Source organism: Topomyia yanbarensis, chromosome 2 (assembly GCF_030247195.1).
Source record: "Topomyia yanbarensis strain Yona2022 chromosome 2, ASM3024719v1, whole genome shotgun sequence".
Lineage (NCBI taxonomy): Eukaryota > Metazoa > Arthropoda > Insecta > Diptera > Culicidae > Topomyia > Topomyia yanbarensis.
Genome location: NC_080671.1, coordinates 95,858,436 through 95,885,893, shown reverse-complemented (window position 1 = coordinate 95,885,893; position 27,458 = coordinate 95,858,436). Strand labels below are relative to the sequence as shown.

General features: G+C 38.7%; 1 protein-coding gene across 1 annotated transcript in view; it reads right to left on the bottom strand.

Moving 5' to 3' along the window:
* The window catches only part of LOC131678889 (inactive dipeptidyl peptidase 10), a 565,731-nt gene extending 545,430 nt beyond the window's left edge, over positions 1 to 20,301 (bottom strand). Inside the window, exon 1 of the mRNA XM_058959306.1 lies at positions 19,151 to 20,301. The gene's annotated coding sequence lies outside the window, so the exon portion shown is untranslated. The remainder of the gene's footprint in view (positions 1 to 19,150) is intronic.
* Positions 20,302 to 27,458: the final 7,157 nt, after the last annotated feature.

Here is a 27,458-nt window from a genome sequence, read left to right as displayed (position 1 = left end):
AAATCCGCGCAAAAAAAAACTCTCAGCAAAAGACTTAGAATATTTTTGGAAGTTTTTTTTGCGCGGATTTCGCAATCAACAGTTATGTGCCCAACAAAAAAAAACACCTTTAACAGGCCAACGTGGGTACCCGGGTACCCACAATTTTAAATGCTCATAACTATGGCTTCCTTTAACGGTTTTTGCAAAAAATATTCTAAGTCCTTTTGGATGCAAAAGACTTAGAAGATTTTCGGAAAGATGGAAGAGACGGTTCTGGATGATTCCTTATGGCCCGCATCCCAACAATATGGGTATTTTCGGAATGGTCTTGAAGAGTAGGTGCCAGAAATTGATTTTTGACGTCATTTTGAAATCAAAGATATCCTATACGCTAATCATGTATAAATTGACGCTTTCTTCCAGCAGATTCATGAGAATTTAAAAGACAATTCGTTTAATGCGAAAGCAACACACTGATTTTAGGGCGAACAGTAGTAATGAAACAGTCAAGAAAGGTCGAATCGAAACTTGCCCGGCCCGTTCGAAAAAAAAACGAAAGGATCAATTTAACCGGGTCCCTTACAATATACAAAAAGTGTCACGTCGCAGCATCATTTAATTCTGTTTTCAAGAGAGCGCACACTTGATTTCATCATTCTTCCGAAATTTCTCCACTTGAAAGTAGCAAACACCGCTTATAGCGAAAGCTTTCTCGGAAACATAAAAATAACCACACGTTTCCATCACTTGCACTCTTTCGCCTGCTTATCGATGGTTCCGATCATCCTTTTGGACCAGATGTTACCACTTTCCCCATAAACAAACGATCCAGTTGCTGAGGGACAAATAGGGATTAACACTTTGAAGAAGAACCCTGCTGCAGACCGAAAATGAAAACAAAGTATAGGTACTACATTCCGTTCTTGAGCTTGAGCTTCTCTTTCGACAGACTTCGCCGCCGTTTATCAGCACAATTGGGGACGAAGGGATCCTACTGGCAGTATAAAATTTTAATGGTCGGGGCGAGAACAAACAACTGCTGGCTGGTTTCTGAGAACGGTGAGTTTCAGTCCCAGTACCACATCTGCTCAGGTGAACCCGGTCAACCATTTGGTTTAAAACTTTCTTTTCGACCTAATCTTCTGTAAGCTCCTTCGTTTGCATGGTCGGGCCCGGGGTGCTATGTGCAATATATGTATAATATATTGTTCTGCTTGTTGAGACTAAACTTTTAAATCATCACTTTGTTTCAAGAAAGTAGTATCAACTGCGACTAGAACTAGGACCGCTCGAAAATCGAAGTTATTGCAGTGAAGAGTGTGAATGTCATCTTCAGGTTCGATAACGTTCTTCAAGAGCCCATAAATGGACAAACAAACAAAAAATAGGTAGGTGCTCTAAGATAGAACTTAAAAACCCACGTGTAAAATCCTTACTACGGCACATTGCATTATGTTGTTGACAAAGGCAATTAAAAAATAATCCCGAAGGCTTTTAGTGCAAATTTTGGAGAGCAAATCGTCTTTGGTAGATTTCAACGGATGGAGGGAATAAGTAACTGTTCCTTTCCGTCGCAAGGAGTAAGAAACTTTCAGCAACAGCGTGGGAGAAAATTACTTTTTTGTTCGTAATCGTCCATTTGGGGTCTGCTGTCTGAGCTCAGACGATGGAAGCTTTCAAGCAATAATGGCAAATAAGAGGGTGATCCCTGCTGCTTTCAAGGAAATATATTTCTACTTAATATCGATGTTTTTGTCAGATGGTCTGATGGTTTGATGCGTATCTGATTGAATTATGAATTGCTTTTAGGAGCGGCTTTTCAGTAAGCGAATCTTTTCATACTACGTACTTATTTGCCAATTATTTCCCTCTAACGGAAATTTAAATGTGAACGCCAAGACGATGTGATAGGTTTCCCAGAGGCAGACAAATAAACAGGGGTCCCAAATGCAAATTTAGCAGAAATTTCAACGAATTACTAAGACAGAAAAATCCCTTTTTCTGTTTTTTTTGAGTACATTTTTGTAATCGGCAGATAGAAGATATTTAATTTATACCGAGATCTGGGATTTAAGCTCTTCAAGCCACAGGAACAAATGGCTTGTCATGCAAGATATTTATTTGCGAACTTCGACTACTTAATGTGTTTGAAAATCGCCGCCACAGTCAAGGTACTATATTTCTGTCCAGGAAGGTGTGTTCTAAAATAAATTATTACGATAACATGAACAGAAATTACGAAAATCATGACTAAGATCCAGAAATTATGAACATGAATTACTCTATTTATGACTAAAATATTATGAACAAAAATCACACAACTCGTGGCAAAAATATCTAAAATCGTGACTAAGATCCTGATATCATGAACATGAATCACTCTACTCATTACTAAAATATCACGATAACGTGAATAGAAATTACTCAAAATCGCGACTAAGATCCTGAAATCATGAATTTTAATCCCATTAGTCTGACAGAAAAATGCGATCGTAAACTCATGAATAAGATAGCACAATAACGTGATGAGAAATCACAAGAATCACGAATAAGCTCTTGAAATCATGATCAACATTTGCCTGTCGGCTGTATATTCACAAATCATGAACTAGAATCACAACAAAAACTAAACATGTCCAGGGAACAACAACAGTACCCTAACCAAACATTCTAATGTAACACCTAACATGAAATGCTCATTACATATTCAGTGCGATTTGCACATACATACAATGGATCGACAGCCACGAACTTGAGAATCTATGTGTCGATGTTGAAACACTTGAACCCAGTGGTGCATCCAGGAGGCGGGTTCGGGGGGTTCGGAATGATATGAAATTTGGCATTTGTGTTTACTTTGCTATTTGTCACAATAGGAGGCTTTTGAGAATTCAAAAATGGGTGCAAAAAAGCAATGCCCTAATGCGGGTGCGGATGGCCAAAGGCTGGAGGGGGGGGGGGGTTAATGAAAGGTGGAGGTATAAGGGTAAGTGGGGGCGGGGGGGGGTGGTCGATACTACACAAAATTCCATATTATACCTTCCATTTGAGAAAATCAGTTCGGTCATCTCCGAGTGATGCTCAATTGTGGGTGTGTGACACACAGAAATACACACATAAGAATACACACGTTTTCCGAACTCAATGAAGTGAGTCGAATGGTATAAGAGTGTCGGCCAACAATATCAAACAATTTTTGCATCATTTATACATATATTGAATACCGGTTTAAATGGGAATTTCGCATGTGGCCGCATATTTCAACCCGTAACATAGGAACCAGATATCCGATTCAAAGTAAATTTAATAGCATTCAATAGTGATGTTCTAGCTTTCATTTGAGACTATTTTTGTGAAAATCGAGTGAGATATTTCTGAGAAGCAGATATAAATGCAACTCAGGAACATAACCACTTTCCCGAAGGTTCCGGTTCCACCGAAGTTGTCAAATGTGGTCAACGTGCATTTGATTGGGTAGCAGTGAGCTGAAACTATAAATCCAAATGTTTTCGAACACATTTTATGAAGGTTTGCATCTTTTAGATACCATGCTGATTCCGATTTATATGGGAATTTCATGCGTGACCCAACTCTTCAACCTGTAACTCCGGAACCGGAAGTCAGAATTCAATAGCAGCCTATGGAAACGTTGTACCTTTCATTTGAGACTAAGTTTGAAAAAAATCGGTTCAGCCATCTCTGAGTAACCGATGTGCATATTTTTGGTCACATACATACATACATACACACTAGACTGCCCAGAAAAACTTTTCATAGAGGAGAGATAGAATATCGAGATGTTCAGAAGAAATATTGCAAAACACCTATTCTATAACTTAGTGGAAGACACCTAATTTCTATCTCTTTCAGTTGAAAAGATAGTGTTGGCGTCCTCTATGCGGTAACAGTTGGAACTAAAATTTCCTAACCAAAACATAGCTCGTATTATGAGCTGTAATTCTTCTGAACATACTATTGAGCGAAACCTAACGATTATTTTACAAAAATGTATAGTTCGTGGGAATCGAGTACTGATGCACAACCATGCACTGCTAGGCCCCATGCAAAACTGGCTCAGACATCACTTCGTTAAAAGTTTAATAACTTCTTTTAACAAAGCCGGATTCACTAGCAGTCTTCGACAAAGTTGTAGATAATAAAATTTTCATTCTTTTTTCACTTACGGTGATAATACGATGCATACAGTGCCACCTAGCGGCAAAAATGCGAGTTAGTGCGTTTTCTCCATGTAAATTGTCGAAAAATCCCATACAAACTTCAGGCACGTTGGTCCGGTAGCTAGACTTGTCCGATTTTCTTCAAATTTGGTGCAAGTATTCCTGATGGGACTAGGAATCGAATTAGGGATGGGCCGATAGAGGTAATTTTTTCCTTTCACTCTAATACACACGCATACACACACACAAACATTTGCCTAACCCGACGAACTGAGTCGAATGGTATAAGAGGCTCAGCCCTCCGGGCCTCGGTTACAAAATCGGTTTTCAGAGTGGTTGCATAGCCTTTCTATAGGAGAAAGGCAAAAAATTTGGATTTCATTAGCGATTTGTGCTTTGTTACTTGTTAAAATTCTGTGAATTTTGATGAAACAATTAGTTCAGAATTAAATATAGATGAAGCTGCGATAAAAACTCCTCCACCTGACATTCTTTGGGGTAGTCGGAAATCATGATCATCTCTAAAAGCATTAAAGTCACTTACAAAAACCTCTTCACTTTTTTTGTCCTCATTCCAACTTCTTTCGGTATCTAAAATTATCAAAAATGAGGAGCCTAGTATATTGTTATGGATTTCGTTCATCTTTACAGCGCTCTTCATTCTATCAAAATTCTGACAGTAAATCAAATTTTCAGTGGCTTTCGAAGAAGTTCATCGTGTTTCGTTATGTGTAAAAATATTATTTAAAACTACTGTACTGTTACCAGCTGCGTCATGTTTGTCCTAGTCTTACTCTGAAAAGTGTGTTAAAATTTACGAACACACGAACGTTTACAGGAGCAAGATGAACAATGATGTTGATTGTTATGGTGAAAATTGTTGAGTCGATTGTAGTTATAATAGCTGCATGTAGGAATGGTGCTGCTGTTGTAGATTTGTTGTTGTTGTGATGGTTGTTTCTGTCGTAGTTGTCTCGGTTGTTGTTGTCAGTGCAGTTAATATTTTTTATAGTGGTTTTAACCTTAGGCTCATTCGCCTCTTTTCGGGTTAGAGAAATCTCTTTTGGAAAAATCTCTAACCCTATCTGCGGGGTTGGGAATCGAACCCAGGTGAGATGCATACAAGACAATCGATTTACCGACTACGCTATGCCCGTCCACAGCGCGGTTATTGTATGTTTTCGTTATGGGTGTTGTTGTTTCTGTTGCAGCTGTTTCCATTGAAGTTGATGGTGGTTTTGTTGGATTTGCTGCTGCTGTTGTTGTATTTGTCGTCGTTGTTATTATTTTTATTGTAGCTGTGATTATTATTGCTGTTGTTGTACTTATTGTGGTTCCTGTTCTTATTGCTCTTGCTGTCGTTGGTGTTGTAGTTGTTATTTTAGTTGTAATTTTAATTGTGTAATTGTAGTTGTTCAAAAGATTCAGAGCAAAAGTAATTTTTAAACATCCTTCCTGTTTTATCACAAACGGGTTGAGCAGTTTCGTAAACATAGAAACACTAGAAATTATGATGAACAGTATTAAAGCAATTTCCGACAAAAAATGTTGCAGTCATTATAGTTTAGGGGAGACCGGGGCTAGTTGGCGGTGTTTTCAGTTTTTATTTTTTACCATTTTGAGTACGGTAGATTGTGTAAAATAGAACACGTTTCCTAAAAGGGCAGACTGTTGGCAACATCTCTGAATTTTATCAAAGTGTTTGTTGCATTATCTTTGTTTTATACGCGGAAAGATAGAAATCAGCTCTAGTGCTAAATCCTATTTCTGTTTTCAAACTAGTTGAATTTAACAACAAATTCCTAAAAATAACAAGCGATTCAGTTAAAATTCAGTTTTTATTTTTCTAATTAAGTTTTTGTTTTTAAGAGAAGTTTTTAGTTAAATAAAATCCAGGACACAATCCAGCAAAACAAAAACTAAAAATAAAATTTGCATTTTCAACTTTGTTTGCGGTTGAATTTAGGAATGAAAACAGCATTCTCAACCAAATAGATAAAGAATGCTATTTTGTTATTTCGGGGCTGTGTAGGCGGCGCAGCACGGCGAATAACAAATACCTTTACTGAATTTTATAACCAGAAACATTGTTAAAAACAGAACAGTTTTAGCTCATGTCAAATTCACTTGAGCGAAAAAAATAAATTGTTAGTAATTGGTGTTGTGGCAGATTTGCGCACGAAATATTTTGTGAATTAACGTTGTTTAGTTTTAGTTTGTCTTCACATCTCGCCCTGAGCAGAAGCAAAAAATCGTCCTGCGCAAGTGAAACGGTCAATTCTACCTAAAAATCAATCGGTGCCTATCACACAAGCAGTCCATATAACAATAGCCTATACCTACTGTGCGATATAGTGATGAGTGACGGTGCCCAGCAAAAAGCAACCCAGATGCGGCCGAACTGTGTTGCTGTTGATTTCTCAAAATGCCCCGTAAGATCAGCCATTCGGGAAGCGGAACAGTTATTAAAAGTGCAGATGGAACTCAATCTGGCTGAAGTGAAAACCCTACAAATGCATCATATCAAACATTGCGTGCTGATTTCGTTCAATAACATTAACCAAGCTGAGTCATTCGCCTCGCGAAACAACATGCAGCACACCGCCGAATGCGGCAATGTTAAATATAGCATTCCCGTATACATCGAGAACGGCGATGTAGAAGTTCGTGCCCATGATTTGGTTACGCGTACCCCCGACGGCGCGATTAAAAAATGCTTACAAAAATACGGAGAAATAGACTCCGTTACACATGAGACTTGGAGGAATTTTTTCCCGGGCATCCCTAACGGTGTTCGTGTGGTGAGAATGCGTGTGACCAAGCCAATTCCCTCATACATAACCGTCACAGCGTTAGGAAGTGACGATGTTCTCATTCATCAAACATCACTAGTCACGTACCCAGGGCAAATTCCTACGTGCCAGTTCTGCACGAAGAAGCTGCACCTCGGAAAACCTTGCGTAGAAACTGTTAAGGAAAACTTAACCAATCCAACTGAAATCAGCCCAGAACCATCTTACGCTAAACCACTAACAGCTGCAAAACCAACATCTTCGGATCAAGCACCAACAACCAGCAACAACAACAACGAAACGAATGCCGAAAAATACGAACATACAATGACGACCGATAAGAGTAAGACACAAACTGGAACATCTGACCGCGAGCAGCAGGAAAGTAGTACGGATGAGGACATGGACATGAACGACAACGCAAAAGAAGACAAACGGATCGAGCCTCAAATGGCAGTGGACAACACTGGCAATATTTCGCCCCCTAGAAAAAGGATCTCAACACGCAGCAGAAAGCTGCGTATGCACGAGACAAAAAACTTAACATAGTTGTTTTTTTTTTAATTTATTGTAAAAAACGAACAATCGGCCTCGTTGAGCTATTGCATTTGGGCCTAAATAAATTTAATAATTATAAAAAAAGCATTATTGTCAATAAGTAATACACAGATAAAATGAGAAGTTAATGTTGCATGAAATGTTCCCGAAAAGTGTAGTATTTTGGTTGAAAATGGTGGTAAGTTTTTATTTTTCTCTTATATTCTGGCCTGGTGGAGTGAAATTGTGGCAATGTATGTATTGTCAAGAAAGAAAGTATCATCATCATAATGTATTTATTTAGCATGTTTACGTCCGTTTAGTTCCCTACGTATAAGATGTGTCAGAGGTGGATGTTAAGCGCCATTTTGAAATCCAAGATGGTGACTCCCGGCTAATCAAAATTTTTTGCAACACAATCAGTATAGTAATTTTTAAAAATGACTGAAGAGTGAGTGTCGATGGTTGATGTTTAGCGCCATTTCAAAATTAAAAATGGCGACTTTCGGTTTAACGAAGTTGTTTTACGCCATTCTAAAATCCAAGTTGGAAACTTTACATGCAGAAAAATTAAGCATATTTAAACCAAAAATATGTGTTATTGAGTCCTATCATTTATTGTTTATAACTTCAAATAACAAACTTATTGGTCTGGAAATTTTTTTTTATCGCAACAACAATAAAATTTTGTTTTCAATAAAATCATTTTTAATTTCAGTAATTTTGTTTTAATTTCAATAAAATATTTATTAAAAATTGGAATAATATTTTTTTAAACAATAAATAAATTTTATTGAAATCAAAATAAATAAATTTACTGTCTCCCGACCAATAATTTTATTATTGAATTTAATCCATACTTTTATTGAACCTACAAATACTATCTATAATCTAATCACAGTTTTTTCGAAATGGGGGTGACGAATAGGTATTAGAGGTCGATGTTGTTTAGGGTTTTATGTGATTAATCCAGAAATTATGACAGATTCAAATAAGGAATAATTGTTAAAGTTAATGGTTTACGTTTTTAGATCCCATTTACGGGAATATATTCCTAACAAGAAATTGTTATAAGCCAAGGTTAGGAATCAAGGAAAAAATCTCGCAAATATTCATCAATCCTTTTCGAAAACAACTATACTGAATGAGTTCCAGAATTATATTCATCTTGATTGGGTTAACCCTTTGCGACGCGAGTTTTTCGTCTTGATTGGGTTGACACTTTGCGACGCGAGGTTTTTTTCATTGTTAATACTGTTATTTTTAGCTCTATATAGGTTTTAGGGGTCACTGATTCTGATTCTGACGTGAAAAATGTAAAATTCAAAATGCGGATCCAGTATAACGACTATGCGACCCAAAAAAAACCGTGAATCGAGTTTTATACTGACGGTAACAGAATTTGTAAAAATGGTTGCCATTTTGTAGGCGCCATTTTGAATTTTCGAATTCTGGCATTAGAATCGTAATCAGGGACCCCAAAAACTCTCGTTAATCGAGTTTTATGCGCATTTTTTTTCGAAGAAACTGACCTACGAAAAATTCTGCAAAAAATATATTATTTAGTTCAATGTTTGAGATACTTTCAAAAAAAAGTTTGAGACTCTAGGACTTTTAGTTCAGACACAGCCGAATTTATTGTAAAAAACGAGATTTTCGAGTTTTAATTGTTTATAACTAATAAGTAATTAACAAATTCAAATATTTTTTGTGCTAGTTATACTCCTTACATCTCTAAGAGTTGATTAAAGGAAGAAATCGTTTTTAGATATCAACGCCAACTAGAAATCAAATGAAAACTTAGGAGAAGTAAGTGGGACGTGTACGTCCCTCCGGGTCGCAATATTTGAGCGGTTGGGGGGTGGCTTCAAAGGTTTCAGCATGAAAAAAAAACACTTTCTTGAGATTTTTTTAAAACTTAGCGTGAAGCGAATTGATTGAAACTTTTATACATCACAGTGAATTATTTCAATAACATGTTATAATTTTTCTATGCAAAAATATCGACAAACGACTCGGTGACGCCTCTGGAAAAACACAATTTGCGGTGTTACCTGCCATTCAAAAACTACTCAACCGATGTCAAACTTTGCATAAACATTCTATTAAAAAAATACCTAACTCCTACGCAGAGTTTTTAAGATAAATTTTCAATTAGGATTTTTTTACTCATTTAATTTTTTTTTTCGTTTCGCGAAAAATTTTGCCTTTTTATTAATAAACACCCCTTTAATCGAAAAATTATCTCAAAAACTCAACATAGGAGTTAGATATTTTTTACATAGAATGTATATGCAAAGTTTGAAATAAATCGGTTGCGTAGTTTTAGAATGGCAGGTAATACCGCAAATCATGTTTTTTCCAGAGACAAAAAACTTCGTCACCGAGTCTTTTCGATAGTTTTCCTAGAAAAATTACAGCATGTTATTGAAAAAATACACTATAATGTACAAAAGTTTTGATCAATTCGCTATACACAAAGTTCTAAAAAAATCGCAAAAAAGTGTTTTTTACGCTGAAACCTTTACCCCCCCTCCTTAAAGAAAATATCCTTAAACCGGAAGTCGCCATTTTGGATTTAAAAATGGTGCTAAACATTGTCCTCCGACACCCTCTTCAAAACCATTTTTTTTTTTATTCATTTCGTTTATTTGATAGGCACAAATGCGTTAGCTTGGCGGTGCCAAATGCTTTTGTTTTTACATTTTGGATATCTTAAAACTAGGAGGTTACAATGTTGAAATATTTTTTTTTACAAAGGAAAAGAAAGTTTACAGCTATCTTAAGACTAGAAATAAGATTCAATATACAAAAGAGGGCCAAAAGATTTTTTTATGAAAAAAATTTAAAACAAGGGATTCACTTTGATATACAAGAGGGGGAGTAATAGTATTTTACGAAATATTTTACGGTTATCTTAAAACTAACAATATAGTTTAGTACACAAAAGGGGGAACAAATATTTATGAGAAATTTCACAGAAATCTTAAAACTAGGGATTCAATTCTATTTACAAGATGGAGGACAAGAGTTTCAATAAAGAGTAAAAATTATAGCTATCTTAAAACTAGGAATACAGAATACTAATTTGAATTTTTTAACTAAAACTTATGCTTGGTCAAGATATTCAAAGGGTGGCTTATTTCCGCATCAGTGTAGCAGCAGTTGTATCAAAGACAGGGGAGAGACAGGGAAAGAAGAGCAAAACTTGCAACTTTCGCTCGAACGGCGGGGGGGGGGGGGGAGATCAGCGTATCAAATTTGCGCCTCAGTCTAGTAAGTCGTCGAGTACCGGATTGGCGGATGGTATTCTTCGGACCCGCGGGGAATCCTTCAAAAGTCATCGGACCTCGAGTCGCTCTCGCTTCAGTTTCCTTCTATGCAGGCGTAGTGGTAAGGGCGACGGCGGTTACATAGTGGCACTCTGGAGCTGATCGGTTCCACAAGGCAGGAGGAAACTCTAAAAACGAGAAATAAAAGAGAGGGGCTAAATTGGGATATTTATCGTTTTTATGAAGGTATAAATAAGGGACATATAGGGGAAATCACGAGTTGCCAGCATATCTCGGACTGGTACATTGGGTGGTCTACCTCGGGCCCGAAGGGATTCCTTTAACTGAGACCTGGCGTCACAATACCCGGCGCACACCCAGACAACGTGTTCGATGTCGTGATAGCCCTCGTCACAAGCGCACAGACTACTCTCCGCAAGCCCAATACGCCGCAAATGCGCATCCATGGTGTAGTGATTGGACATAAGTCGGGACATTACACGAATAAAATCCCGACCCACATCCATCCCCCCGAACCAAGGCTTCGTTGATACCTTTGGGATAATCGAATGTAGCCATCGTCCAAGTTCCCCATTGCTCCACGAGGTTTGCCAACTGTTGAGCGTCCTCTGACGACAAATACTAAAAAATTCATTGAAGCAGATTGGTCTTTCGTATATGTCACCATTTAATGCGCCCACCTTTGCTAATGAGTCGGCCTTTTCATTGCCCGGGATAGAACAATGAGAGGGGACCCAAACAAAGGTAATCTTATAAGATTTTTCAGATAACGTACACAAGGACTCCTGTATCTTCCCCAGAAAATACGGTAATTGCTTTTTAGGCTTCACCGCACGAAGAGCCTCGATAGAGCTGAGGCTGTCCGAAACGATGAAGTAGTGATCTGTGGGCAGAGTGTCGATGATCCCAAGGGTGTACTGAATTGCAGCTAACTCTGCGACGTAAACTGAAGCGGGATCATTGAGCTTGAATGAAGCGGTGATAGTATTGTTGAAGATACCGAAGCCAGTGGACCCATCGAGATTTGATCCGTCAGTGTAAAACATTTTGTCGCAGTCGACTTCTCGGAATTTATTATAAAATATATTGGGGATCACCTGCGGGCGTATATGGTCCGGGATTCCACGAATCTCTTCCTTCATGGATGTGTCGAAGAATACAGTAGAATCAGAAGTATCTAGCAAACGAACACGGTTGGGAGTATATGCAGAAGGATTAATGCTCTGTGCCATGTAGTCGAAGTACAAGGCCATAAATCGGGTTTGAGAATTAAGCTCGACGAGCCTCTCGAAGTTTTCAATTACCAACGGGTTCAGAATGTCGCATCGGATGAGCAATCGATATGAGAGTTCCCAAAATCGATTTTTTAGCGGAAGAACGCCCGCCAGCACTTCGAGACTCATCGTATGGGTCGAGTGCATGCAACCCAAGGCAATGCGCAAGCAACGATACTGGATTCTCTCTAGTTTGATGAAGTGTATGTTCGCAGCGGAGCGGAAACAGAAACACCCGTACTCCATCACCGACAATATCGTTGTTTGGTACAACCTGATCAGGTCTCCTGGGTGAGCACCCCACCATGTTCCAGTTATTGTTCGGAGAAAATTGATCCTTTGTTGGCATTTCTGTTTCAGATACCTAATGTGACATCCCCAGGTACCTTTAGAGTCGAACCAGACCCCGAGATATTTAAATGTGAAAACCTGGTTGATCGTTGCACCCATTATTAAAAGCTGGAGTTGCGCCGGCTCACGTTTCCTAGAAAAAACAACCAACTCAGTTTTCTCCGTGGAGAACTCAATACCCAGCTGAAGAGCCCAAGCAGACAAATTGTCCAAGGTATTTTGTAATGGTCCTTGCAAGTCGGCAGCTTTGGGCCCTGTAACAGAGACCACCCCGTCGTCTGCAAGTTGCCTTAGCGTGCATGAATTGGCAAGACAATCGTCAATGTCATTCACGTAGAAATTGTAGAGCAGGGGACTTAGACATGAGCCCTGGGGAAGACCCATGTAGCTAAATCGCGATGTTGTTAAATCGCCATGCGAAAAGTGCATGTGCTTTTCAGACAACAGGTTTAGCAAAAAGTTATTTAAAATTGGCGAAAGACCATGCTGGTGCAGCTTCTCTGACAGAGTGTTGATAGAAACTGAGTCAAAAGCCCCCTTAATATCCAAGAAGACTGATGCCATCTGCTCTTTGTTAGCATAGGCCATTTGGATTTCTGTAGAAAGCAACGCAAGGCAATCGTTCGTCCCTTTGCCTTTGCGGAAGCCAAATTGTGTATCTGACAGTAAGCCATTTGCTTCAACCCAATTGTCGAGGCGAAACAAGATCATTTTCTCGAACAACTTCCGAATACAGGACAGCATTGCAATCGGCCGATACGAGTTGTGGTCGGAGGCTGGTTTTCCTGGTTTTTGGATGGCGATGACCTTCACTTGCCTCCATTCATAAGGGACAATGTTACCCTCAAGAAACTTGTTAAATAAATTCAACAGGCGCCTTTTTGCAGTGTCAGGCAGATTCTTCAGCAAGTTGAATTTGATTCTGTCTAACCCTGGGGCGTTATTGTTGCACGATAAGAGAGCAAGTGAGAACTCCACCATCGAAAACGGTGTTTCGTTCGCGGTATCGTGAGAAGACGCGGCGCGGTACGTTTTCTGTACCGGGACAGAGTCCGGACAGATCTTCTTGGCGAAAGCGAATATCCAACGGTTTGAATATTCCACGTTCTCGTTGGTACTATTATGATTACGCATACGTCGAGCCGTACCCCAAAGAGTGCTCATCGCTGTTTCTCTCGTTAACCCGTCGACGAACCGGCGCCAATAACTGCGTTTTTTGGCTTTCATTAGACTCTTCATTCGCCTTTCTAACGACGCGTACTGTTGATAGCTAGCGGGTAACCCGTCTTCCCGGAAGGCCTTATATGCAGTGGACTTTTCCGCGTACAGCTCTGAGCACTCTTTATCCCACCACAGGGTGGGAGACCGTCTATGGGTATTCGCGCTGGGTACTGGTTTAGTCTGAGCTTGATTCGCACTGTCGAGAATCAAGCCAGCCAAAAACCTGTACTCTTCCTCCGGAGGAAGTTCTTGAGTGGATTCGATTTTAACGGATATCGCGGTCGCGTAACTCTTCCAATCAATGTTCCGTGTGAGGTCATATGAGACATTGATTGTTTCCGATGGTCTTGAACCGTTAGCAATTGAAATCACGATAGGCAAATGATCGCTACCGTGGGGATCAGGGATCACCTTCCACATGCAATCTAACTGTAGCGATGTCGAGCAAAGCGACAAATCCAACGCGCTTGCGCGTGCTGGTGGTGTAGGAATCCGCGTCATTTCTCCCGTGTTTAAGATGGTCATGTTGAAATTATCGCAAAGATCTTGGATTAATGTTGATCTATTATCATCATGAAGACAGCCCCATACCGTACCGTGCGAGTTAAAGTCTCCCAGAACTAGCCGCGGTGCCGGTAAGGATTCCGTGATATTACAAAGCGTTCGGTGCCCTACCGAGGCTCTAGGAGGAATGTAGATGGAAGCAATGCAAAGGTCTTTACCTTTGATTAAAACTTGACAAGCGACAATTTCAATGCCTGGTGTCGAAGGGAGGTTAATTCGGTTGAAAGAATAGCACTTTTTGATCCCCAAAAGTACTCCTCCATAGGGGTTTTCTCGATCCAGACGAATTATATTAAAGTCGTGGAAGTTGAGATTTATATCGGAAGTTAACCAAGTTTCACATAATGCGAAAGCATCACATTTTAAACTATTTAGTAAAAATTTAAAGGAATCGATTTTCGGGAGGATACTTCTGCTGTTCCACTGTAGAACAGTGATCGAATCGGTGACCTCGTTCGATGACTTAGCCATCGAAGGATACGATCGCTGCAAGGAGGGGCCATTTAGTAGTCAACTGCTTCAAAAATGTTTGCACTATAGGGAGAAAACGTATCAGAAGGCTTTTAAGAGGATCAGTAACATTGAAAGCTGTGAAAATTAAGTCCACTATGTCAGAAAATTTCATTAGTCCGCTACTGGACTGAGTATCTGTTTGAAAAAAGGGGACACTTGGGGTTTTGGATGTCCCTGGAAGTGGTGGGTACTCCTTGTTAGAATTAATATTTCCAAGTCCTGGAGCTAATTGCTTCGGCTTTTGTGCATCACTTCCGTTGGATTTATTGGTTGTAGATGGCGCACTCTGAGTGGACGACACCTTGGCACCCTTACGAGGCAATGTAGGGGAGGCTGGATTTCTCCTCTTCCTGGATTCCCCTGGGTTAACCAAAGATGTTCCCTCTCGTGGGTCGTCAGATTCTTGCTCAACGTTAGCCAAACCAGCATAGGGATTTTCGGACAGGACAGATGGCGAAGCATTCTTTAGCATTTCTGCATAAGAACGCCTTGAGCGTTCCTTAAGGGAGCGCTTAATTTTATCCCCGCGCTGCTTGTACGCAGGGCATGATTTAAGAGCATGTGAAGGGCCCCCGCAGCAAATACACTTTTCAGTTTCTTTGTCGCAAGAGTCATCCTCATGCTCTCCTTCGCATTTGCCGCATCGTTTCTTATTTCCACAATATGTGGCTGTGTGGCCCAACTGCTTGCAATTGCTGCAGTTCATGACCCGCGGTACAAACAGGCGAACTGGTAGGCGAACCCTGTCAAGGAGGATGTAGTTGGGAAGAGAGGACCCGGCGAATGTCACCCGAAGCGAGCCTGATAGAGAGTAGGTAGTCTTACCTCCCTCGGTGTTTGCGGTATACAATTGTTTGCATTCTAAGATCTTAATCTGTTCAAGAGAGGGGTCCTTAAAGCAGCCAACCCCGTGCTCCAACAGTTCTTCGCATTTCAGGCCCGGTTCGGACACTACCCCATCGATTTCACAGGCCACACAAGGCACGTACGCTTTAAATTCCCGCGTAAAGCGCTCACAGCAAGCAATCGCGTTTGCCTGGCCGAGATCATTCACTAGAACACGTATCTTGTTTGCCCGAACACGTGTTATCTGAGTTACGGCCGGGTAATTAGCAGTCAGATCTCGAGAAAGTTTTAATATATTAACCGGTTTCTCTCCGGTCCGAAAATATACCACCCATGGCCCAGAGGAACCTTCTGGGTACTGCTTTATACGGGGAGCAATGCGAGTATTAGGGGGATCAGGGACTTCCATGATTGCATCAGATGGTATTTCGCCCTCGGCCATTTAAGCACGAGGGCAGAGCGTTATATAAACGGGAATGTGTCTTATTATTTGATTACAAGGTAGAGTAAAAGTAGGGAAAAGGAAAGAAAGCAAACGAGGAAAAAAAATAAAGCAAAACTTATCTGCAAACAACGTCGATTGTTCCGCACCAGCGAAAACAATGTACTGGATTTACTGTCGGCACCAGCAGAACGGCTGCTAACGAACGAACAAAGGATGACCTTGACTCACTAAAATTTACACACCGAGCACCACTGTGAAATATAACGATCCGTTCCGTTCAAAGGTTGGGAGACGTATGAGTTCAAAACCATTTCGAAAATACCCATATTGATTGTATTCTAAAGGACTTCAACTGAATCAAATTAATGTCGAAATATAAGTCTAAAAAGCAGGAATTTTATTTTTTTAAATCAGTAGAAAAAACGCTAGATTTAACCAAAGCTGTAGTAAATTTAAAAAATTGACATTCTAAATTTAACTACGAAAAATTTTAAATTTAAAAACAGAATGGCTTAAATTCAAAACTGACATTTGTTGAAATCAACTTAGGAAAAAACTAGATTGAACAAAACAACCTCCCTAAAATTAGCATATTTTTTCAGGAATTCAACTAAATAACTAGATAATTTTAATGTCAAAAAGTTTTGAATTTAGAGTATATATTAGTTGAAATAACAGAAAATAGCACTAAATTCAACACAAAATTTAGTTGAGAAGATGGAGAATGTGTCTCCGCTAAAAGTGACAGCATCATTTTCTCGCCAAATCAGCAGAGAAAACAGAAATTCCAACTAGCATTTTAGCTCTTTTCAGGAAGATCGAGAACAACTAATCAAAATCAGCAAATTGAGAATTTGCTTAGTTGTCCTAAATAATAACTAATTCAATTCAGTAAATCCACTAAGGTTTTCGCATCTGAGCCGAATTTTGGTTCTCCATGTAGACAAAACTATGTCACGCGGGAGACCCGCCAACCTACCACAGCTCCGGGGTAAGTTGGTGGTATGTATGTGTTCGCCAGAAAATAAGCAACCGAATCGAAATTCAATTATTTCAAGGGTCCATATGGAACGTGCTGAATGTCTTTTCAATAAAATTGTATCTTATGAAGTTATATACAAAGTTGTGGCGAAAAAGTGAGCTAAGTTCGTGATTTTTTTAAAGTGTTTTATGCAAACTTTATTTTAAAAAAAAAACGAAAGACATGTTCGTTGGTAACATTATCGTAGATAGAACAAACAAGTTGAATTGAAGAATATATTCAAGGTTGTCGGAATTACGGCGCATTCCCCGAAGCGTACTTTTTGGCAGAGGTTTGCGGGGAACGCTCTCCAAGCCGAACCGCTCAACTGAAACCTAAAACCTAAAAAGATGAATGAAGATAAATGTGTTGTGGTGTACTTTAACGGATCGGCTTCCTAATAAAAAAATTTCTTGCAAAAAAACATGTTGACCAAAAAATTGAGTTTTGTGTTGTTCAAAATTTTAAACAAAAATTCAGTGCAAAGAATCGAAAACTTTTGAATGAAAAAGGAACCGTGCAAGCACACGAGAATTATGAAGATAGAATGAATAGTTTTAGAGATATCGCGTTCATCGCAACGGTACTTTAAAAAAAACTCAATTCCGAGATAATTGCGTTTGAAGTTTTGTGTTAACTTTATTTGTGGAAGAACCAGCGCGCTGCAAACGGCTGTAATTTAAAATCTAGTGCTCCAAAAGTTTGTACTTTCAGAATATTCAACACTTTTTTTTTTTTTTTTCTATTTTTGAGTTTCAACTTTGTATATAACCCCTTAACCAACATTTACATTACATTTCAGTCTCTATACCCCGGCCTTTTGTCTGGAGTAAATGTCTCCTGAATTGACGAGATACACCAGAAAAGGATTCTCTTAGTTTGAAGTGCATTCCAGAAATAAAATTTCTGGATGATTATTTTGGCACTGTAAATAGCACCGCCAACTTGTCTCGTGCGACCCCGCCAACTTACCCCACCCGTATTTTTCATAAAAAAGCATTTAAAAAACATTTGTGGATAGATGCAATTTTTTTTACGTATGCTGGAAGCTCTTTTTACGTACTGTTGAATAGTTGATAGTCTTTCATGGGGTAGATTCAAAATCACCTTAAACAACACAAACTGTTTAAAATTAAGAAGATTTACTTAGTATGCTCGAAAACACAATATCACCCACAACTTCTAGAAAACAAAATACTATGCAACAAAAACATATTGGACAATGTATTTCACACTACTTGAGGTACACACCGAGAAAAAGTACCATATGTCTAATAGAAACGGAGAAAAAGGGACTCAGCCAACTTACCCCAACCACCTACTAGCCCCGGGCTTAAAAATGAAAATAAGGTTATCCCAAATTACAAAAACTTGCTCTGGGTCTGTATCCTCCGCGTAAAAAAACGTAAGATCAGCAGCAGAGAAGAAATAGAAATTTCATCGCAGCTGTCAGCGTGTAAATTTCCTAAATTTAATTCGCTGAGTTGGAGCATTATCATAGCAAAACGGTTTTTTCAGAGCCAGAATGAATTTGAAATAGAGAAGATTCACTCACTCACACTTCACAGCCGACGGAAGTTCCATGCTGTGCTCCACGTGCGGAAGTCCACGTGCCGATGTTCAAAATTAGAAACGATAATTATTAGTTTAAAAAACTATTCTCTGGACCAGTCTAAAGCATCACAGCTGTAGCCAACTTTGAAATGGCTTGTATTACCCCAAAGAGGACAAAGCGCCTTTTAGGAATGCATGAATGGAAAACGCTATCGCATCCAACATACCAATAATAACAAGCACATCTGTTTATTATTGTGAATACTGGTGGTAATCAAGTGCGAATAAGTGACCCTTAACTTTCTATATGAGTGGTAAACTGTCGGAAAGTCAATTTTGGCACGAAAATTCAAAGGAACAAAGTTTAACACTCAAGTCGGTTATAGCTTAGCAGCAGTTAAATGCAGATCAATCAGGAACAGTGTGATAGGTGTCAGAATTTAAGCAATCACATTTAAAACTATAATAACCATAATCATTAGCATAAGGGAAACTTTTCCAATATCCCGACGAGACGATAACATCTGCATTCATCGACACTGCTGTTGATTCACTTGAGTGAAGATTTTTCACACTTACCTCGTGCTTAACCGCCAAAATTCAACCTCGTCAAAACAGTTCGCCCCGATTCGTCACGTACTTAGCATACAAGCGCTTGGCAACCCTACACCCTTCGGTTCGTAACACAGCGAAACTTTTCCTAGGACACGAAAAACCACTAAAATTTCATTTTCCTTTGAACCATTCAGAATACTTTGCTCGCGCCAATAATAGGAAACCAGTATTCACAGGTCCTTTGCGGCGATGATGGTGAGATGGCGTTTTCCTGGCGGCGGCTGCGGCGGTGGCAACGGTAGTGGCAGCAGCATAAATTACACAATGTTTCCTACACCTTACTCTTACTCGCCACAATCAAGAACAGGTGAACATCGTGTTTTGCGAACGAGAGCTACAGAACACGGCCAGAAGTCACGTTTCTTCTGTTAGACGCTTTCCTTTGCTGCTGCTGCTTTTTTCCTTTTCCTTTTTTTGCGTACACAACAAACCGGATAACCAACACTGCCACAAATGGGGCCAAAACTCTCGAGCTGCTCGCGGGAAACTAACACCAAGCTACTACTAGTAGAACCGAACAGATGGAAGTTGGAGAAAATCGTCCCGACCAGACAGCTGATTAGGTCCCCTTCATCTCACGTGGGCCGAAAGCTCTCTGCTCTCAGCACTCACCAACTCGCGACGTTCGGGAAATTTATTTCTTCTCGCCTGACTTTGCGACCGATGGTAGGGAAAAGTGCCTTTTGGGGAAACTTTTCACTAACGTTTCAAGATTTAGGCGTTCTTCTAAATAAAATTTCGGGTCGATAGCCAAAAAAATCCTCAATTTCGCTTGATTTATCGAAAATAAATCACCAGGATCTAGTGGCAATCTGTGAAGCACATTCAACTTTCATTTTCTTCATACAATATTAATGTATTCGGCAGGGTCTGAGCCAAGGATTTTTGTAATTTTATTCGCGCGTTAGCTCCGCTGCTGGTTGCTGTCCGGCATTCGCACTAGCAACCCTCTCCCACACTAATCACACCTGCCAGACGAACAAACACTTCAACACTACACTGCACTACATAAAACACACAAAAGTTTTTCCTTCTCGCCAGGTTTTGGCGGTTGGCGAATTTTCCCGTTTTATCGACCGCTTGCTGATACGGTTGGAGAGAAACTGAACGACCGGTTCGGTCGAGATGGGCCACGAAGCTTTGCAGAGGAGCTCTTTCGGGACGTGGCTGAGCTGCTGCTGCTGCTGTTCATCCGTGCCGTGATAAGCCGTGAGCCGTTCGAAGCGAGATTGCAGAGTTCGTGGTGATTTCTTTCTCCCAGTGCCGTGGGCGGGAAAATGGATATGATGCACGTGAGATTTTGCCGTATCGATGGATACAAATCGTTTCCTGAGGAATGCAAAGGAAGCAAAAAACAAAACAATGACTGACTGATTCGGGAATCTTTTATAATTTTACAATGTCCAAAAATGCTATTAAAGTGATGCTGGGTTATTAGGGCAAATGAACCTTAGAGAGAACTAAACACAAGATTCAAAACAATGATCAGTTTTAAATGAGGGATTTGTGATTTTTTGAAATTCTAAAACTAGATGTTTAGCATACTTTCCTTATCTATTTCGAGACATATCTTATCAAAACAAATTGTTCCCCATTAGCATAAATTGACGTAGGACTACGTCTTTGTTTTCGATATGGGGGTGCACTTTGCAAATTCAACAAAAATGGTATGTAACGAAAAGTGGTCCAATTTTAAACGCTTATAATTCAGCCATCTTACGGTAAATTTTCAATGTTCAATTTTATCGCTCAGAAATACTTCTAAGAATAGATTCCAATAGATAAACCCAAAGATTTTTGATATAATGGCATTAAAATTTTAAATAATGTTCAACATAGTCAAAATACCACGCATTTACACACAGAAGGCTACGCTTCCCTAGTCTGGCACGACAGATTTATGTACCTAACGCGCAACGCTTCTATGAATGACGTCATCATCGACTATTTAAAGAGCAGATTTGGTTGGGCAAGCTCAGTTGCCTCTTGGACAGCAGGCAGAGCAGAACACTGCGCTGCATGCTCCCACAGCCAGTGTAGCAGAGGATAGTATCGTGGTACTATTTGTCCCTTTTGCTCCACCCATCATCACCAGCGTTAACTCATTTTCTTGGTGCGTATCTTCCATTCGTGTACGGATACGATGTCCTGCCACAACTTTTTGATTCAAGCACGGTACACCGTTCGCTTGGGTTTATTGTTTGAGGCGAATGTGTAGGTATATCCAAGTGTTGCGTGTATGATAGAAATCTGAGCTTTCGTTACGCGTAGCGAAAGCTTTCGTTTTTTCTTTGTGTTGTCATCTACATGACAGGCTAAGGAGACGAAAACTTTCTTAGCAACAAATTCACGCGAATGGATAGAAGAAAGTGCAACGAAGGTTTATTATTTACGTTTCATCAATTTATTGATTCCACGAGATTCATTTCCACTCATCCTATCCCACTTTGATTCTACCAATGCATAGGTAATACAAAGCCTATTTATGAATGGATGCACTGTTAGCTAAAAAATCTGTAGAATGAAATATGTTTGATTAATTATTAATCCAAATGTAATAAGACATTAAATATTTCACGTATTGCAGTCCTACGTCTGCAATTCGTACAACTCCATAGGGCTGTTCCTTGTAGTTTTTATATTTAGTAATTAGTAATTCTTTTATAATTTGTGTTACAGACGTAATGGAATAATAAATAAATAAAGTTATCGCTCAATGTAGCTACGCCAAATCGCTCCAAGTTGTGCTGTCCGATATCGCTGCCGCTCCGTTGGGCTTAAGCTAATTTATAGCTCCTATGTTTGAGTAATCTGTGCAAACGGGTGGATGACAGGTTTGCTTGCGAGGGGCCACCGCTTCCGATGGCGGGTCGGTGGCCTCTTCGTCCGGTGCACAGTGTTTCCAAATAGGCAAAAACGTGATCGAAATTGTTTTGACCACGAAAAAACGATTTTCGAGCTATAGTGTCTTCAGCAAAGTTTGTCTATAAAATATTCCCCATCATATTAAAGAATTACTTTGGTAATTAATCCCCCTAAAGCTGAGAAGCAAATTTTTGTTTGGTCATTTATGAAAATAATAAACTGTATTCAGCAAAGTTGTAGGGAATATAATAAGAAACAACTTTGCTGAAGAGACTATGTATCTATCTTTTGATTTTAATACACATTTGTGGAGTTTTCTATGATACACCCCTGAAAATCACTATTTACATTTCTTATAAAAGAAATGTATAGAATTCGCTCAAACTTTCAAGATTTTTTCCGAGGCCCAGAGGGCCGAGTTTTAAATACCAATCGACTCAGCTTGACGATTTGGGACAATGTTTGTGTGAGTATGTAACGGACAAACTATCATTCGTGTTTCCCAGCAATGGCTGAACCGATCTTATCCAAACCAATTTTAAATGAAAGGCCTATCACCCAGACAGAACGCTACTATTTGTTTTTGATTCTGATGTTTAGTTTCCAAGCTATGAATGTTTGAAAGTGTAAAAATTGTTTTTGTGAATTATTTGCCAAAATTGACGACATAGATAAACACTTTATATATCATTCGACAGCCTATACGAATACCTTTCAAACGAGCTATAGATTGATGAACTCGGACTATTATCAAAAGAGATATTTATCATTAAATATGGACGAAAGATTTTTATCATTTCCCATAGCCACAAATAAGACCAAAAACAGGCAATCTATTTTTAACGCCAAAACGGCTAATAGCTCTCACTTTTGCTAATAACTTTACTGAAGACCTCAATTATCTATTTTCAATACTTTAAAAGTTATAGCTTGTTGCTTGTGGATTACCCTTTGTCGCCTATTTATTGTTCAATATAGTAGTAAAGCATTTAAATTAGCCAAATATTATTTCGATAAATCGAATTTAGTATTTCCTTTTTCTATCTAAAATCGTTAGAAATAACCGCGGAACAATTCCAAGTTGTCTACATGGAACTTTATCACTTATCGATGCAAAAAAAATCATTTACGCGAACCTGATGACTGCAAAGTTTCTATGTTACAAACATCGGATCGATCTGAAACATATCTTAGAAAATGAAAAGCTATATAAATAACTCCAAGCAACGGGGTAGCCAAAAGAAGGCGTCAGGATTCAACACCCCACCCCTTGCCACCCACCCAAAAAAAATAATTGGATTGATGAGAATAATTCATTGATGCTGACTGACTTCATTCAATATTACAATAATAATTATCAAATCAGTTCATTGATAACCTGTCGTTTTAAACACCATGAGGACTTTTGAAAAGTTGTGGGAATGGGATCCTGACCTATAACTGATCTATTGGTGTGGATCTAACAGTTGTCTAATCACATAAATATCAAATACCTGCCTGAAAGCATTCCAATAGACATTCATTCCAGTGTTCTGATATCAATCATAATCCTCAGATTTCCTATCATATTGAGCACACTTTTGAATGGATGTACTGTAATATGGATTAGGGTCTTTTTAACAGGAAGCGAAGTTTGAAACACAGAAACATGAAACATAGAACTGCTCACCGAAAAATTGCACAGCATTCAACATTTGCTGACCATGTCTTTATTTTGGGAACGCGTAGAGCTTAAAAATAAAACGTAATATGATTAATAACGAGGATAACACTTTCCGAAAGTAGAGTAAAACTTATGAAAAATGGCGTTTTCCGTTCGACTCTAGCAGGTCCTGATCAAATTTGATGAGCTTTTAATTTTTGTTTATTACGAATTATATGAATAGGTAAAATAAATGTTCGCATTACATCATTTTGCAACCGCCAATTCCTGAAGTTTAGTATCTTCGATGAATTTTACAAACGTTAAACAGCACATCAAAATAACTTTGGCGTTATATCCTCTAAGAAGTATTTATGGTGAATTTACTCTTCAAACAAATCTAGTTCTAGACTTAATGTCTTCAGCAAAATTTTGGGGAGTGCTATTACAAACCACTTTGTTGAAGACATGAAGGCTCCGTGTGTTCAGGGTATCAACATATTTTAGGCTATTTGTACCTTTAAAATAAATTATTATGAATTTTACATTTTATCCAAAGCATGAGTTTGTGAAGCTCGCAATAAAAAGTTGTTTAAGATGAAAAAATAGATTAAGGAACATTTCGTAAATATCATTTTAAAACTCGATATACTCCCTACACGTAGTATTCATTCCTGCAAATAAAGTTGTTTTAAATGATAGTCTCAACAAATTCGCTAAAAAACAAACTCTGTTATTATTTTTTGAAAAATTTAATCTCCACAATTTTAAAACTTCAAATATGACAGTTTCGGAATTATGCCATTTGGAGATTAAGTTCGATTTTCACCAAACCCCCACCAATCCTAATTTCTAGCTAATCCGCTGACCCTAAGTAAGTAGAAACAAAATCGTTCTACCCTCGTCCACAAGAAACTTCTTCGAATACTGCCTATTTATCAGAATACAGTGAAGACCCCATTTGATTAGCCCCCGATTTTGTCAGTCTGATACGAAAATATGTTTGATGGGCTCTAGCAGACGAACAAGGCTGAATTTGAGTAAACCCTTTCTTGAGCATATTTTTCTTACCTTAAAGATGCAAATATGCAAAAATAAAAAAATATTTAAATTTTTTTTTTAAATTTGCGCTAGAAGGCCCCTTCAAGAAAAAATTATATTATATAATCAGAAATAGCTATCAGGCTAGATCAAGGGAAGGGAAGAATATTTTAACAGCTTCAGTTTATTATAAAGAAGGAAAGAAATATGTCCAGATTTAGTCAATGTTAGCATAAAACACACCATGAGGCTGATAAAAACGGGTCTTTACTGTATTTATTATGCACTGTGTCCCACATTAATAGGTACATCCCCTTTCCTGAGGATATTTTCTTTCAATTGCATCGAAATACACCAATTTTTTGATAGTTTTCAAAGGGTTATTTTATCGACTTCTTCCAACATTCTGGTGAACCTTTTCCTATTCGTGCGATAATTTATGTTAAAATGGCTTCCTAAATTAATTGGTATACTTTAGGGCTTATATGTTGCGGATCGAGAAAATACAGAAATTTTCAGCTTTTTTACGAAACAATATTACAAAAGCTTATTAAACAACTTTCCCTAATAAGGTTGCAAAAATTAAAAAGTATTTAAGAATTATTAATAGCTTTAGTACACGAGGTAGTGACCGTCGCTCCACAACGCAGTTTATTTTTCATGACTTGCGGTGAGCACGATTTTTCGAATTGCTGAACTGAAAATTATGGAATATAATTTAGTTTTTAGAATTCTTTACAGATCTAACCCGCCGAAAATCGTGCAAATGGCTCGAAATGTGACCCGATTTCGTTAGATTTTCAGAGCAGCGTGCACCAAGTGCACTAACACATGTGACGGAAGGTTATCGAAAAGTTTAGTGGAAACGAAGATACCAAGGATGATGATTTTCTTTAACGGGTGTCGAGAGTTTTTTATTTGTTCTTTGGCATTAGGATGAGCGATAATAATTCAAATCAAAGATGCTACTGGGAAGTCACTTTTTGAACTATGCACGCATGCACTTCAGACGTAGCATGATATCAAGAGCTACAATTTCAGTTTTTAGTTCTCTGCATGTGTTATCAAAAACATCGCGAAACATAAAGTTCTAAATATTCTCAATCGATAAGAATTATAAGAAATGTCTCATCACACTGTTAGGTGGATTAAAAACGTCTTTCAATATAACTTTTCTAGGTGATTTTTTAGAATTTCAAAATGTTCTAAAATTTTTTTTGGCATAAGAAAATACACAATTTTTGTTATACAAGTTTATTTCTATCTCTTATATCTGTTGAGTTATCGAAATTTTTAGTGCTAAAAAAGCAACATTTTGGTATGAAATAACACTCCAATCCGCAAATTTCCGCAGACAAAGCCATATTAATTCGAATCTATAAAGCAAACGCTATCGAATCCAGGGATAACCATTTGTCGCATGCTGTTTCTTGAATGCAAAATCATATATTCAAAAGACGACTATAAAACCCTTTTATAAGGCCATTCAAAAATTACATCACTCATTTAAGGGTAAAAGGAGGAAATATAAGCATGTTGTTACTTGCGGGAGAGGTACGAGGGATGGGGGGGAGAGGTTTACATAGCTTACCAAGTTTTTTGCTGTTGGAAAAAGGAATGAAACAACACATAGTTAGAACGCTAAACCTTGGTGGCAACGACGAGCTTTTTCATGGTACCTTACATCGGCATGTCCTTCCGGGGATTAAAAACCATCCCCAATATTATTTCATTGGTTCATTCACAGTGACGCGACATGAAGGCCAATCGCCAATGCCTATTCTAAACATCACTCAAGTACAGTAAGCTTCAAAAAACATTGAGCTGTATCTGGAGAGGTATGTACCGGGACTACATTATTAGAACTTGTCATGCGAACTGGAACTATGTTGAGATCGTAATTGCATGTAACTCTATAGATGATTACCATAGTGTTAGACTTTTAGCGTGTTGTTTTTCAAGAGATGTAACACTGGAACTGTAGAGGTAGGGTCTCGGAGGGCTCCTCGTCAGAATGATACATTACAATTGCAAACGAGACGGGAAATGTCACACACTAAAACACTGCTTAAGGCCAATAGCAGCGGGCCGTGATTCTGAATGTGATATTCATTGTACGGTTCAGATATGTGCAGATGTAGGGACTTCGTTAACGCATGTATCATCGTCAAGGGCTCGAGCGTTTGTATGTTATCGTGTTCGATCGCGTGTGCGTGTGTATGTCGCGTGTGCTAACGTGCGTGTAACTTCGCGTGTATAAATTTTATTTTATGATTATCTGTCCTTTCGCATATTCGCATGTGTTCTTGGATGATCGGACACGAGCCGTGAAGTTGATACTTTATTTTCGGTGTAGCTAGAAAAAAGCGAGTTCTTCCATATCACTAGAGTTCCCGGTCATGTCGCCATGGAACGTTTTGTCTAGTGGATATGAGCGTTATTTTTTGATTGCTTCAACTGAATGTGTGGACCTAACTCGCTAGGACGAGATTCCCGGACGCGACCATCACACCCGTCAACCTAGGAGAGAGATTTTTTGCATGCTTTTGAATAAATAAAAAATCAAAACCGGACATTACTGTCTTCTCGTTGATGGAGCTGGTTAATACTTGAAATATTTCGATATGGTGTTTTTATTAGCCCTTCTTCTGATTCCTTAAATGGTGCCACAGTGTACATTGCATGAGCAACGGGGACACGGGGAAGACTTATTGTTGTAAAATA